The following is a 14,561-nucleotide window of genomic DNA, read 5'->3' as shown; positions in this document are numbered from 1 at the left end:
AAACTTAAAATCATCGAGGGGGGTAATATTACCTACAAAAGAAAAACAAGTAGACTGAATAATTTTCAGCAGCAATATGGCAGCCAGAAGACAGTGAAATATCTTCAAAATGTTGAATGAAAATAACAGTCGACCTATAATTTAGTGTCCAGAAAAACTATATTTTCAGAACAAAAATGGAATTAAGACATTTTTAGATTAAAAACTATTCTTTTTACCACCTTCACTAGATGAACTTCTGCGATACACTTGCAAATGAAGGAGAGTGACCCAGTAGGAAATACTGGAATACAAGAAAAAATGGTGAAGAAATAAACTGATAAACATCTGGGTTAATATAAAGAGGCCTGGTCTGTACAAAATAATATTAATAAATAATACGAAATTTGTGAGGCTTAAAAGACACAATTTAAATGCTGGAGAATAACTTACAAGTCAGAAGGAGGATAATTAGAGTTAAGTCATTCTAAGGTTCTTGTATTGTTTTGAGGAGGTTAATATATTAATTTTAAGTGTCCTTAAGAAAAATATTCACAATAAGATTTTAAGAGAAATGATCCATATGGTACTTCACAACCTCCATTTACAGGTAAACACACACACACACACACACACACACACAAAGGTCACAAATCGTAGAGTTAGTATGTGATGAAGTTGGGATTTGAATTCAAGCAGAGAACATAGTTTTGACCATTACACTCCACAATATTTTAAAGACTCTAAAAGAACGGAAATGTGATGTAGAAATTCCAAACCAGTAGAGGAAGGGAAAAAGAATAAGAAGTAAACAAATATTAACAACCAGTCTTCCTCTGTAGGCCATTAAAAAGCAAGAAAAAAGAAATGTAGAAGAAAAGGAGATATAGAAAGAGCGAAGGTAAAGACTGAGGAGAAAAACACTCAAACACGTAAATAATCGCAATATAAATGGGCTAAACTCTCTAGTTAAAAGACAGAGTCAAAGCAGTTTTTAAAGATATAGCTATATGTTTTTACAAACATAAGAACATGGAAAGCTTAAGATATATCAATTATGTAATAATTAAAGCTAGTATAGCTATGTTGACATCACATGCAATGGACTTCAAGATAAAAAAACATTGTGGCTAGGAAAGGTCATCACATAATGATAAAATCTACAAGAGGAAATTGAAAAACCTATTATCATAGTGTAGCTATTTCAACACCCACTGTTATTATATATCTCTATATCTATCTCTATCTCTCTCGATATATATATAGATTACTTATATAGAGACCTATATCAATATATATATCATACGTATAATACATATGTGGCGTATAGCAATTAGAGAATACACATACTCAACAAACCCAAAAGAAATATTTGTAAAAATTAACCAGGATACCTTAACACATTTCTGAGAATTTGCATCATCTAGAAAAGGGTTTAAAAACCTTTTTGTGTGAAGGACCTGATAACAAAAGCTAAGGTTTTGGAGGTCAGTGGTCTCTGTTGCAGCTACACAAGTCTACCACTGTGTAGCTCAATGTGAGCAGCCATAGATGACACATAAGCAAACGACCTTAACTGTGTTCCAATTAATGTAAGACACACTAAATTTGAATTTTATGTAATTTTTACACACCTCAAAATATTATCCTTCTTTTGTGTTGTTTGACCATTTAAAATGTACCGACCATTCTTAGTTTGCCAGCTGTAGAAAAACAGGTGACAGGCCAAGTGTGGCCCATAGGGTGGTGATTCACTGACCTCTGATCTTGACTCATCTGTTTGTAAGGCAGTAGAGTTAGAAATCAATAGCAGACTAATTTTTTAAACTTTTAAGTTTAAAATGAAATTTTAATTAATTGTACAGTTTCATTTCTAAAGATTAATTTAAATGGGATTTAAAAACAGACTCCCTGCCAGGCATGCTGGCTCATGCCTGTAATCCAAGAACTTTGGGAGGCCAAGGCGGGAAGATCACGAGGTCAGGAGTTCAAGCCCAGCCTGACTGATACGGTGAAACCCTGTCTCTACTAAAAATACAAAAAAAATTAGCCAGCTGTGGTGGCACATGCCTGCAATCCCAGCTACTCGGGGGCTGAGGCAGGAGAATCACTTGAACCCAGGAGGAGAAGGTTGCAATGAGCCGAGATCCCGCCACTGCATCATTCCAGCCTGGGTGACAAAGCGAGATTCCATCTCAAAAAAAAACAGACTCCCCAATAATGTATGACTAGAATAAGAAATCATAATAATAAAATTTATAAATACATAAAACTTCAAGAAAGAGAAATAAATTCTAGTATATTCTGTTAACAAAATATACTATAGCAATGAACATGCGGGAGCAACCACTGTGTTCCTCAGTACAGATTACTCTTCGAAACTTAAGAGTTGAGTGAAAAAAGTCATAGAAGATTATGCACAATAAGATACCCTTTTAAGATATCTCAGAAAAGCATAACTACATATTTATTATTTAGGAGCAATATACGTTTGACAAAAATTAGTTTGTAAACAAAGGAATGTTCATCACAAAATTCAGGATAGTAGTTAGCTCTGAAAGGCAGGAAAGGAATGAAATGAGGAAGCTAACATAGGTAAGTTGCAATAGTATTGTAAGGTGGGTCATGGGTGCTCATCTTAATTACTATTCTTGTTCCTCCTGGGAGAAAAATCGTAGAATTACATACAGTAGGGAGGACCTTAATGCAGGGAGACAACCATGGCTAGGGAAAGGCTAAAAGAGATGAGCCAGAATGACAGAAGAAGGACAATGGAATTGTTGCTCTAATTTGTGGTGAAAGTGCTCCAGTCATATTCTCTTGTTTACCTGGACTCAGGTCATCAGAGTGCCTTATTCCCTATTATCTCTGACCTTTGAATGACTGATGAGCTCTGTCAATTTAAAAATAAATAAATAAATAAATAAATGCTTTCTGAAGAAGAGCACAGATATTCTGTTTCCAATTTTAAATGTGAAAGCTTGTTTTTATGAAAAGGTTGGTTTCCACCAGAAATTTTAATGTTCTGTATAACTGAGGGAAATTTAATTTTTGAATTTGAGAGTTATTGATCCAATTACTAGTAACAGCTGAATGCTCTTTAAAATGCAAAAAAGACATTTGTTTTATCTTTTTGAGAGAATGGTGCTGTTTGTTCTGCAGAACTGGAAATCTGCCATTTACAAACAGCATTTATCTCACTATTTACAGCTTTTTCTAATCAGATCTAGGCTTTTTATTTTCCTACTTGTGCCTAAGGAAAAAAAAACAGATGACAATGAAAAGGGAAGAAAGTAAAATAACCATGGGGGGGGAACCCTTCAAAAAACTATCTGTTTAAAATTATAGTAGAGTTTTAAAATGGAATTCTACTATACAACTGAAAATGCGGTGGTGACATTAACTACTAGCTAGGATAGACAGCAAGATATATATTCATTAAGGTAGGGGGAGACCGCATGTTGCAATAAATTATGTGGTATGAATTAACTTATGTAAAAAAGAATAACAAATAAATATAAGTCAACATTCTACCGGTATTTTTATGGAAGCGAGGTGACAGTGTAATAGGAGTCACTTTCACTATTTCAGTTAATTTATTTCTATAATTGAATTTTAAGCCATGGACGTGTATTATTTTGTAGCAGAGAAAATTTAACTTAGTAATATTTTATTATTCAGTGTGGATTTTTCATGTTTCTCAATTCTTTACTCCTGCTAGAACTTGGGCAGATTTTTAAAACTCCCATCCTTAATGTCCAAAGTTGCATTTTTGTATCTTTAGGATTGCTGAGCTAGAATAATCGTTAGGCTATTTAACAATTCCCCCGGGTAAGCTCATTGGCATTGCAAACACAGACACTGTTTCCTTTAGTTGGCACCCAAACTTTCTTCTTCCTTAACAGCAGAATCCTCAGCAGGGAAAATAAAACAAAAGAAAACTCCTATTATGAATTTGGAAAGTTTTAAAATGCAAATTCACATTTATCAATAGCTATCTCACTGAGATCACTTGTACTCAAGGTAACGCCAACAACCTTAAAGATCATGTTCCTGATCACAGCACAGAAATCCCAGTTTCGTTTTTGCTTTGGTTTTTTTAATCAAAAATTCATTGGTTGCTAAGAAATCCCAATTTGGGCAAGGCAAGAGCAAATATATCCCACAGATTTTAAATGTAACTTCATCTTAAAGGACTCAGAAACACATACACAATCCCCAACACACGTACAGAGAAAGAAGGAGAGAATCTCTAAAGTGTACTATAAACACTTGTTGGCTTTCCAAAAACACTAAGTTTCGTATCACTTTAATGAACACTTTGCAAATGCAAAGCTTTCAAATAATTTTCTTCACTTTATCGTATGAAGGATGCATTTCTTTCTTTCCTCCCTTCCTCCCTTCCTTCTTCCTTTCCCTTTCCCTTTCCCCTTCCCCTTCCCCTTCCCTTTTCCTTTTCCTTTTCCTTTTCCTTTCCTTTCCTTTCGTCCTGACAGAGTCTCACACTGCCATCCAGGCTGCAGTACAGTGGCACAATCTCGGCTCACTGCAACCTCCGCCTCCTGGGCTCAAGCGATTTTCCTGCCTCAGCCTCCCAAGTAACTGGGATTACAAGCGTGTGCCACCATGCATGACTGATTTTTGTATTTTTAGCACAGATGGGGTTTTGCCATACTGGCCAGGCTGGTCTCAAACTCCTGACCTCAAGAGGCCTGCCCGCCTCGGCCTCCCAAAGTGCTGGGATTACAGGCATGAGTCACTGCACCTGGCCAAAGGATGCATTTCTGATCTTATGAACCACACTCATCATTCTGGAGATTCATGACTGTACTACAGAGGTACACAACCTTTAACCAAAACCCTTGCAACCAGATGTTTTTAATTTTGTAAAGGGAACATGGTGCTTATACCATATATTCATCCCACCCCAAATAAGGTCTGTAATTAACACTTTATTTCTGCAGCAAAACATATTCCCACAAGTTAGAATGAACTTCCTAAGTTGCCTCACATCAGTTCAGATAAGATTTGCTGCCAAACAAGTACAAGTTAGGCTTTGCTACCAAATGGAATTTGAAAACAAACAACCCAAACAAACAAACTTAAAAAAAAAATGAGTCTTTTGATTTGGCACTGCAGATAAGTCACTGCACACTTATATAGCAGTGACTGAAAGGGTGCCTGAGTTGTTTTGTCTTGGGTGTAGAGGTCATGGCTACCATTTTGAGGACTCAAAGTCTGTTTCTCTAAGTCTTCCTGCCTCTATGCAATCTGGCATCCTTCCATCTGTTTTGTTGCTATGATTTCCTCTACCACCTTTCCTGTCCTGTTAATTTACTACTATTAATCTGCTGTGACTTAATGAAATAGATAGCAACATTGTAATTATGTATGAAATTAGAGTAAGTAGGTTTTAGTAAGCAGCCCAAAATTGTTTTGTAATAAGATATATAAACTTTGCTCATATTCATGATAAAACCTATTTCAACAATTTAGGGGCTTTTTTGTTTGCTAGTGATTTGCACCTGTATTTGTAATTTTTGAGATACTTATCTTTAAAAACAACCCGCCACTCCCTGCTCTAAGAAGAAAAGAGAGAGGAAAAAAGAGAGAGATACGTTGTCTCATTTTATAGATGTCATCTATTTTCAGGATCTTATAAAACCATATTATTATAATATATGCATATATGACATTTTGGTCATCGAAAAATAAGCTACAGTTTAAAACGTATTCACTCTAGCACAAAAAAAGGTTATGACAATAAATAGTGAAGTATTTGTAAAATATTAAAAGTAGAATCTCAGCATGATTTTTGTAAACAATAACAGTCAATTGCCAACATTTTTATTATCGCTCAACTTGCAAGTCCTTCCATATTCTGCCCCTGCCTTCTGCATTTATCCTCCTTTATTACTGCTGTCAGTATGAGCCTTTCCACAGCTCCAACATGTAGAGCCCTTAGTGGCAATGCCCACACAGGCCATACTTATCACTGCAACACATAAGAAATCTGAGGAGGCCGGGCGCGGAGGCTCACGCCTGTAATCCCAGCACTTTGGGGGGCTGAGGCGGACGGATCACGAGGTCAGGAGATCGAGACCATCCTGGCTAACACGGTGAAACCCCGTCTCTACTAAAAAAATACAGAAAATTAGCCGGGCGAGGTGGTGGGCACCTGTAGTCCTGGCTACTCGAGAGGCTGAGGCAGAAGAATGGCATGAAGTCGGGAGGCAGAGCTTGCAGTGAGCCAAGATCGCACCACTGCACTCCAGCCTGGGCAACAGCCCGAGACTCGGTCTCAAAAAAAAAATTTCTTTCCTTTTTTTTTTTTTTTGAGGAGGAGTACAGGGTCACAAATGGAAATCAACACAGCAATGTCCAAGACTCAAGGTTCCCGGAGGGAAGTAGTCAAACATCAATACCAAGTGTTAAGAGAAACAGGTAATGAAAGCCCTACTCCAGAAGAGTACGGGAGAAGTAAGAACAAAGAAACCCAATCAGGTGACTCAAGCATAAGAAAGCATCTTGAGGGCCTCTGACTCACCCATTTAGCAAAGGTCCAAGTACCTGACAAGCACAGGGATGGGCCCTGGGGATACAAAAAAAAAAAAAGTACAAAATGGTCCCCACCCTTCAGGGCATGCAGTGTTTTTAGCAATTAGACAGACATAAACAAATAACAACAACCATATACCATGTCATACCAGTACAATTTAATACCAGGCACTACCTGAGCACAGGGAAATGAGTGCCTGATGCTGCTGTGCAAAACCAGGGGTTTGCACAAACAGAGACTTGCTGTGCTTCCTTTCACTGAATGGCTTCCAACTTCCATGTTCTTCCTCCAGCGCTCTGACATGCATCGGCCACGGCGCCTTAGCACTTGCTCTGCCCTTGCCCTAGAGCGCTCTTCTTCCAGATTGCTACATGGTTCACTCACTTCATTCAGTTCTCAGCTCAAGTGCTACCTCATCAGAAAAGATTTCAATTACCAACCACCCTATTTAAACTATACCCCTACCCTGCCTAAACCCACACACACACACACAACACACACACACACGCTCACTCTCTCTCCCTCCCTATTGCATTACATTGCTTTTTTATCACAGCAGCTATTACAATCTGAAGAACTCGTTGAATTATTTATTGTCTGTTTCCCTCATGTAAATTCTGTGAGAGCAGGGATATCTGTCAGTTTTGTTTATTGCTATATGTCCTCAGTGCTGGGCAGAGTTTAATGAATGAATAAGGAGAAATTTGAGCTGAGTTATGAAGAATATGTAGCAGTTTATCAAGGGAATGGGCAGGAGGTGGAGGCAGGAACACAGAACGTACAATAGGCACAAATAACAAGGAGTCAAGGCACCGTTAAAGGAACTTAAAAGAGGGAAATAAAATAATCAATTCCTGGCACACAGTGTGTTTATATTACATGTTATTAAATAAATGAGTAAATGAGTGAATACATGGTTGAATTAATAAACAGGATTGTGCTTTAGAAAGTGTGTAAGGGGGCCAGGCATGGTGGCTTACGCCTATAATCCCAGCACTTTGGGAGACTGAGTCGGGAGGATCATGAAGTCAGGAGATCGAGATCATCCTGGCTAACACGGTGAAACCCGTCCCTACTAAAAGTACAAGAAATTAGCCAGGCATGGTGGCAGGCGCCTGTAGTCCCAGCTACTCAGGAGGCTGAGGCAGAAGAATGGCAGGAATCCGGGAAGTAGAGCTTGCAGTGAACCAAGATCGCATCACTGCATTCCAGCCTGGGTGACAGAGCGAGACTCAGTCTCAAAAAAAGAAAAAGTGTGTAAGGGAGCAGGCCTGGAGCTAGGTGTGCCGTGGACTGTCTTGCAGCTTCCAGGGCTAACTCAGGTGAGGTGGAGTTGCTAGGGTCCTGATTTCAGAGATCCCTTGATTGACAAGGAACATTATGGCAAGCCAGTGGCTGAAGTAACTGAGGAGGAGAAGAATGATCAGGAACTCAAGGAGACTCAGCTCATAAAAGCTGCTCCAACAATGTTAGCAAGCTCTGTGTTTGAAGACCCCATAATCAGTAAATTAACCAGTATGATGACGAAGGAAGAAAACAAAGTACTAGCCAGATCCTGCATGACTCATGTTCTAGAAGCTATGAGAAGTACCATGATGCTTCTGCAGGGGAACAGCCAACTATTGAACGCGCCCCCTACACCAGTGGTCCCCAACCGTTTTGGCACCAGAAACTGGTTTCCACAGACAGGGGAGAGGGGGTTGATGGGAGAGGGCTGGAAGGGATTGATGATTTCATCAGGCATTGGATTATCACAAGGAGTGTGCAACCTAGATTCCTGCATGTGCAGTTCACAATAGGGTTCATGCTCCTATGAGAATCTAATGCTGCTGCTGATCTGACAGGAGGCGGAGCTCAGATGGTATTGCTGGCTTTTTCACCTTGCTTGCTCACCACTCACCTCCTGCTGTGCGGCCTGGTTTCTAACAGCCCATGAACCTTACCACGCGTCGGTGGCCTGTGGGTTAGGAACTCCTGCCCTACTCTGTCTTCCACTAAGCAGTGAAAAACTATGAGCCTGTGATTGGACTGGTACCCACCTTCAAGGGAGGCCATTTCTCCTGGATCCCTGGATCCTTACCCTACCAATGTCACCACTTCCTGGCCATAAAGGATGATCACTAAATGGCACCAGGGGATGCTGATGCTACCCAGAGAAGCTGGAGGCTTTTTGCAACCAGGGCTCAGTGATCAAGAGGAAACATGACATACACAAGATTACCAAGGCCAACCATGCCCTGACCCACTACTGCTGGTGGTAGAGGTTCCAGAAGGAGTCCAGGGCCCTCCACTGCAAGAAATACTGTGAGCCACTGCCACTTCGAAAAATAGCTGTGGGTTAAGGATGTAGTTCCTTTTTAAGGGCCGGCAGGCCTCATGAGAAAGATGGAGCAGTATATTTATTGCCTGGTAATCCTTCTTTCTTTGAGGCTAAAATTTGGTCTCTCCCTGTCACCCTCTCCTTATAAAGAGAGAGCACATTGTCTTGGAAACGTCGTCCAAGAAACTTAGAACCCGGGCTTCTCTTCCCTCAGCTTGGGATGGACCTTTGGATGGACCTTTGGATGATATAAAAGGAAGCGGTTTTAGGTATCAGTTAGAAAAGATTTATTAGAAAATTCTCACACTGAACTGGTATACCATGTGGTACAGTACTACCATTCACTAAAACTGTTTGGAGGGGGAAAAAGGAAAGTGTGTTAGATTGAATAGATTGATGGAATGGAAGATAGGAAGTAGAGAAACCTCAAAGGCTAGTCTTCTATAGAGAGAAAAATAGGCTCCAAAATGGCTTTAGCCCCTTCCCCGCCCCAACCCCACAGAAAACCAAAAACAAATATATAGTGCTGAGATTATCACTAGCAATATATAGAACTCAAATATGAGGAGAAGATAGTTCCTGAGACCACAGAAAAGTGAAACAACTTTGAGCAGAGAGTAAGAAAATCAGACTTCCATATCTAGCACATGCTTCCTTCTTCCTGGCATCAAAAGTGTGGAAAACCTCCCTTACTCATGGTTTCTACACTGGAAAAAGTGAGATAAAGGTGGGCAACAAGCTTCTCCACCATCCTGGGTTCCCTAGCAGGAAACCTGTCCCTGCCTCAAACCACAGGAAGCATACCAGGTGCCGTAGGTAGAAATATCCCTGAAGGCTGCCAGACACAAGGAAAGGAAGAGGAACTACCATCCCCAGCCCTGGAAACTCTGCTCTGTAACTTGGCCAAAGAAAATGCCAAGGCTGAGTGCGGTGGCTCATGCCTATAATCCCAGCACTTTGGGAGGCCAAGGCAGGTGGATGACGAGGTCAGGAGATAGAGACCATCCTGGCTAACATGGTGAAACCCTGTCTCTACTAAAAATACAAAAAAAAATTAGCCAGGTGTGGTGGCACGTGCTTGTAGTCCCAGCTACTTTGGAGGCTGAGGCAGGAGAATGGTGTGAACCTGGGTGGCGGAGCTTGCAGTGAGCCAAGATCGTGCCACTGCACTTCAGCCTGGGCAACAGAATGAGACTCTGTCTCAAAAAAGAAAGAAAGAAAGAAAATGCTAAATCAGAGTGTCCAATCAGCAGCATCATGCAGCAGGAGATACATTCCACAGGTTGGTTCCCCTAGGCACAAACCCCTAACCATCCTTTCCATATTAATGGGATATCCTCTTTCAGACTTCCCTCATTAAAGACAGGCTATGTGAAAGTACACAGTCAAAGAATTAAGAAGAAAAAAAGAGTGAAAAGGAATAAAGATCACCCACAAGATATAGAAAATTACCTCGACAGGCCGGGTGCGGTGGCTCAAGCCTGTAATCCCAGCACTTTGGGAGGCCAAGACGGGCGGATCACGAGGTCAGGAGATCGAGACCATCCTGGCTAACACGGTGAAACCCCGTCTCTACTAAAAATACAAAAAAACTAGCCGGGCGAGGTGGTGGGCGTCTGTAGTCCCAGCTACTCGGGAGGCTGAGGCAGGAGAATGGCGTAAACTCAGGAGGCGGAGCTTGCAGTGAGCTGAGATCCGGCCACTGCGCTCCAGTCCTGGCGACAGAGCGAGACTCCGCCTCAAAAAAAAAAAAAAAGAAAGAAAGAAAATTACCTTGATAGACCAAATCCAGGAATTATTGGTGTTCCAGGAACAAAAAACAAATACCACATGCTTGCACCTATAAGTGAGAGCTAAATGATGAGAACACATGGACACATAGAGGGGAACAACACATGCTGGGGCCTGTCAGAGGGTGGAGGGTGGAAGGAGGGAGAGGATCGGGAAAAATTACAATGGGTCCTAGGCTTAATACCTCGGTGATGAAATAACAACAACATTAAATGTAAATGGACTCAATTCTCCAATCAAAAGGCATAGAGTGACTGAGTGGAAAAAGAAACAAGACCCAACTATATGCTGCCTTCAAGAAACCCACTTCACCTATATGGACACATATGGACTAAAAGTGAAGGAATGGAAAAATCATTTCATGCAACTGGAAACAACAACAAAAAAAGCAGCAGTAGCTATAATTAGATAAAATAGACTAGAAATCAAAGACTTTAAAAACAGACAAAGGTTATTATAATGATAAAAGGGTCATTTCAGCAACAGGATATAACAATTTTATAATATTTATATATTTGTATATCTGTGCACCCAATGCCAGAGCTCACAACTGTATAAAGCAAACATTAATAGATGAAAAAGGAGATATAGACTGCAATACGATAAAAGTAGGGGATTTTACTCTCCATTCTCAGTAATGGACAGATTATTCACACAGAAAATCAACAGAGTTAAACTACACACAAGACCAAATAAGCCTAACTGATATTTACAGAGCATTTCATCCAACTGCTGCAGAATACACATATTTTTCATCAGCACATGGAACATTCTCCAGAATAAACCGTATCTCATGCCAGAAAACAAGTTTCAACTAATTCAAACAAGTAGAAATCATATCAAGTATCTTTTCTGACCACAATGAAATAAAACTAGAAATCAGTAAAAAGAGAAACCTCAGAGAAGACACAGACACACGAAAATCAAACAGCGTTCTCCTGAATGACCGGTGGGTCAGTGAAGAAATTAAGGGGGAAATTTAAAAATTTCTTGAAACAGGCCGGGCGCGGTGGCTCAAGCCTGTAATCCCAGCACTTTGGGAGGCCGAGACGGGCGGATCACAAGGTCAGGAGATCGAGACCATCCTGGCTAATACGGTGAAACCCCGTCTCTACTAAAGAATACAAAAAACTAGCCGGGCGACGAGGCGGGCGCCTGTAGTCCCAGCTACTTGGGAGGTGGAGGCAGGAGAATGGCGTGAACCCGGGAGGCGGAGCTTGCAGTGAGCTGAGATCCGGCCACTGCACTCCAGCCTGGGCAACAGAGCCAGACTCAGTCTCAAAAAAAAAAAAAAAAAAAAAAAAATTTCTTGAAACAAATGAAAATGGAAATACAACACACCAAAATCTATGGAATACAGAAAAGCAGTAGAAAAAGGGAAATTTATTGCAATAAATGCCTATATAAAAAATGTAGAAAGACTTCAAATAAACAATCTAAATATACACCTCAAGGAACTACAAAAGCAAGAACAAACCAAACCAAAATTAGTAGAAGGAAAGAAATATAAAGGTTAGAGCAGAAATAAATGAAATTGAGACAAAAAATACAGAAAATCAATGAAACAGAAAGATGGTGTTTTGAAAAGATAAAAAAAAATCAACAAACTTTTGGCTAGACTAAGAAAAAAAGGTCAGGCACAGTAGCTCACACCTGTAATCCCAGCACTTTGGGAGGCTGAGGCGGGCAGATCACAAGGTCAGGAGATTGAGACCATCCTGGTCAACATAGCGAAATCCCATCTCTACTAAAAATATAAAAAATTATCCGGGAGTGATGGAGCACAACTGTAGTCCCAGTTATTCAGGAGGCTGAGGCAGGGGAATTGCTTGAATCCGGGAGGCAGAGGTTGCAGGGAGCCAAGATCGTGCCACTGCACTCCAGCCTGGCAACAGAGCAAGACTCAGTCTTAAAAAAAAAAAAAAGAAAAGAAAAAAAGAGAGAAGACCCAAAGAAATAAAATCAGAAATAAACAAGGCAACATAACAACTAAGACCACAGAAATGCAAAGAATTAGAGACAATTATGAGCAACTATCTGCCAACAAGTTATAAAACCTAAAAGAAATGAATAAATTCCTGGACACATAAAACCTACCAAGATTGAACCATGAAGAAACAGAAAAATAATGAAGGCCTGAACTAAAACCATGAGAATAGAGAAGAGAGATCACATTTGAGAAGCAAGCCAAATTGTCATATGATTGATGTGGAGGAGTCAAAGGGGAAAGAGGATTCTGATATGGGTGTCCAGATGGGTGGTACCATTGGCTACAGGGTAAAACCAGGCAAGGGGACTGCAGTGGGGAGAGAATCCATTCTGCGTTGGAGATCTTGAGATTGAAGTGCCTTTTTAACAGGTGAAGACAACTAAGATGTAGTGTAAAGTGTAGGCCTAGGAGAATAGTCAAGACAGAAGACAGATTTGGTATAGCATGGATATCTTCATCTTCAGAGTGTTCTACTAGAATAAGAAGACAAAATGTAATGAAATCAAGAGGCAGAAAGAAGAAAAGGAGCCTCCAACAGAAAACTGAGGAGCAGCAGCTACTGGGTGATTAGATGAAAACTATGGGTTCAAGCCCCCATGAAAACATGCAGTGCGCTGTCTAGCTCACTAGTCCCATTGCCCTGGCCCGTAGGAGAGACTGAAATACATAGGAAAACTGAACCAAGTAAAGCAGGAAAGAGGGAGGAATGGAAGGGACCTTGGAAGGAGTGAACTGGTTAACAGTAAAACTACCAATGTAGCAGGAAAGATAGTGATATCTAAGTATTCAAAATATTTTTTATTTCATTTTATTTATTTTTGTTTGTTTTATTGTTTGTTTGTTTGAGACGGAGTTTCGCTTTTGTTGCCCAGGCTGGGGTACGATGGCATGATCTCAGCTCGCCGCAACTTCCACCTCCTGGGTTCAAGTGATTCTCTGGCCTCAGCCTCCGAGTAGCCGGAATTGCAGGCGTGCGCCACCATGCCTGCCTAATATTTTGTATAAGTAGAGACAGGGTTTCTCCATGTTGGCCAGGCTGGTCTCGAACTCCTGACCTCAGGTGATCTGCCTGCCTCAGCCTCCCAAAGTGCTGGGATTATAGGCATAAGCCACTGTGCCCAGCCTTTTTTATTTATTTTTTGAGACAGGCTCTTCCTCTGTCACCCAGGTTGGAGTGCAGTGGCAGAATGACAGTTCACTGCAAGCTCAAACTCTTGGGCTCAAGAGATCCTCTTGCCTCAGCCTCTCAAAGTGCTGGGATCACAGGTGTTAGTCACCACATCCAGTCCGAAATGTACTTTATTAACATGCCAGACACTGTTTTGACCAGGTTACATAGTTTAATTGAGTCAATTCTTATGACAACCCTGTAAAGTAAGGATTATTATTATCCCCCACTTTACAGATGAGAAAATGAGGCACAGAGAGGTGAAGTTGCCTAAGGTGACACAGGAAATCAATGAGAGAGGCAAGACTGAAACCCAACTGTCCTGCTTCAAAAATAAATTCAAAACATTTATTTGCACAGATGGAAGAGTGTACTTTGTGAGAGAATTTAAGTGTGGGCAATTTCAATGGAGTGGCAGCTATGTGGCCTGGGAAGGTGAAAGGAAGGTGAGGAAGTGGAGAGAGCAAAGGTAAACTGCTGTTGCAAGGAGCTTAGCTAGGAAGAGAGGATAGACTAGTAGCTGGAAGGGAACACAGGAGTGACAGAAGCTGTTTTGTGTTTTTAATGAGCAAGTCTGGAGCATGTGGGTTCGATAGAGTCTGTTTATATTACACTGTAGAATTTGCTCAAGGAAAACGAGGGGGTTGGATAAAAAGACAGATTCCTTCCAGCTCTGAGTCTACTATTCCACAACTTTGAAATTCTTTCTCAGTGAAGCCAGATGGAAGATTTTACTGGATAAAATTGGTTGGAA

This window comes from Trachypithecus francoisi, unplaced genomic scaffold (assembly GCF_009764315.1).
Source record: "Trachypithecus francoisi isolate TF-2019V2 unplaced genomic scaffold, Tfra_2.0 Lachesis_group11, whole genome shotgun sequence".
In the NCBI taxonomy this organism is placed as follows: Eukaryota; Metazoa; Chordata; class Mammalia; order Primates; family Cercopithecidae; genus Trachypithecus; species Trachypithecus francoisi.
The sequence above is the reverse complement of the archived record's forward strand: the minus strand, read 5'-3'. Positions refer to the sequence as shown.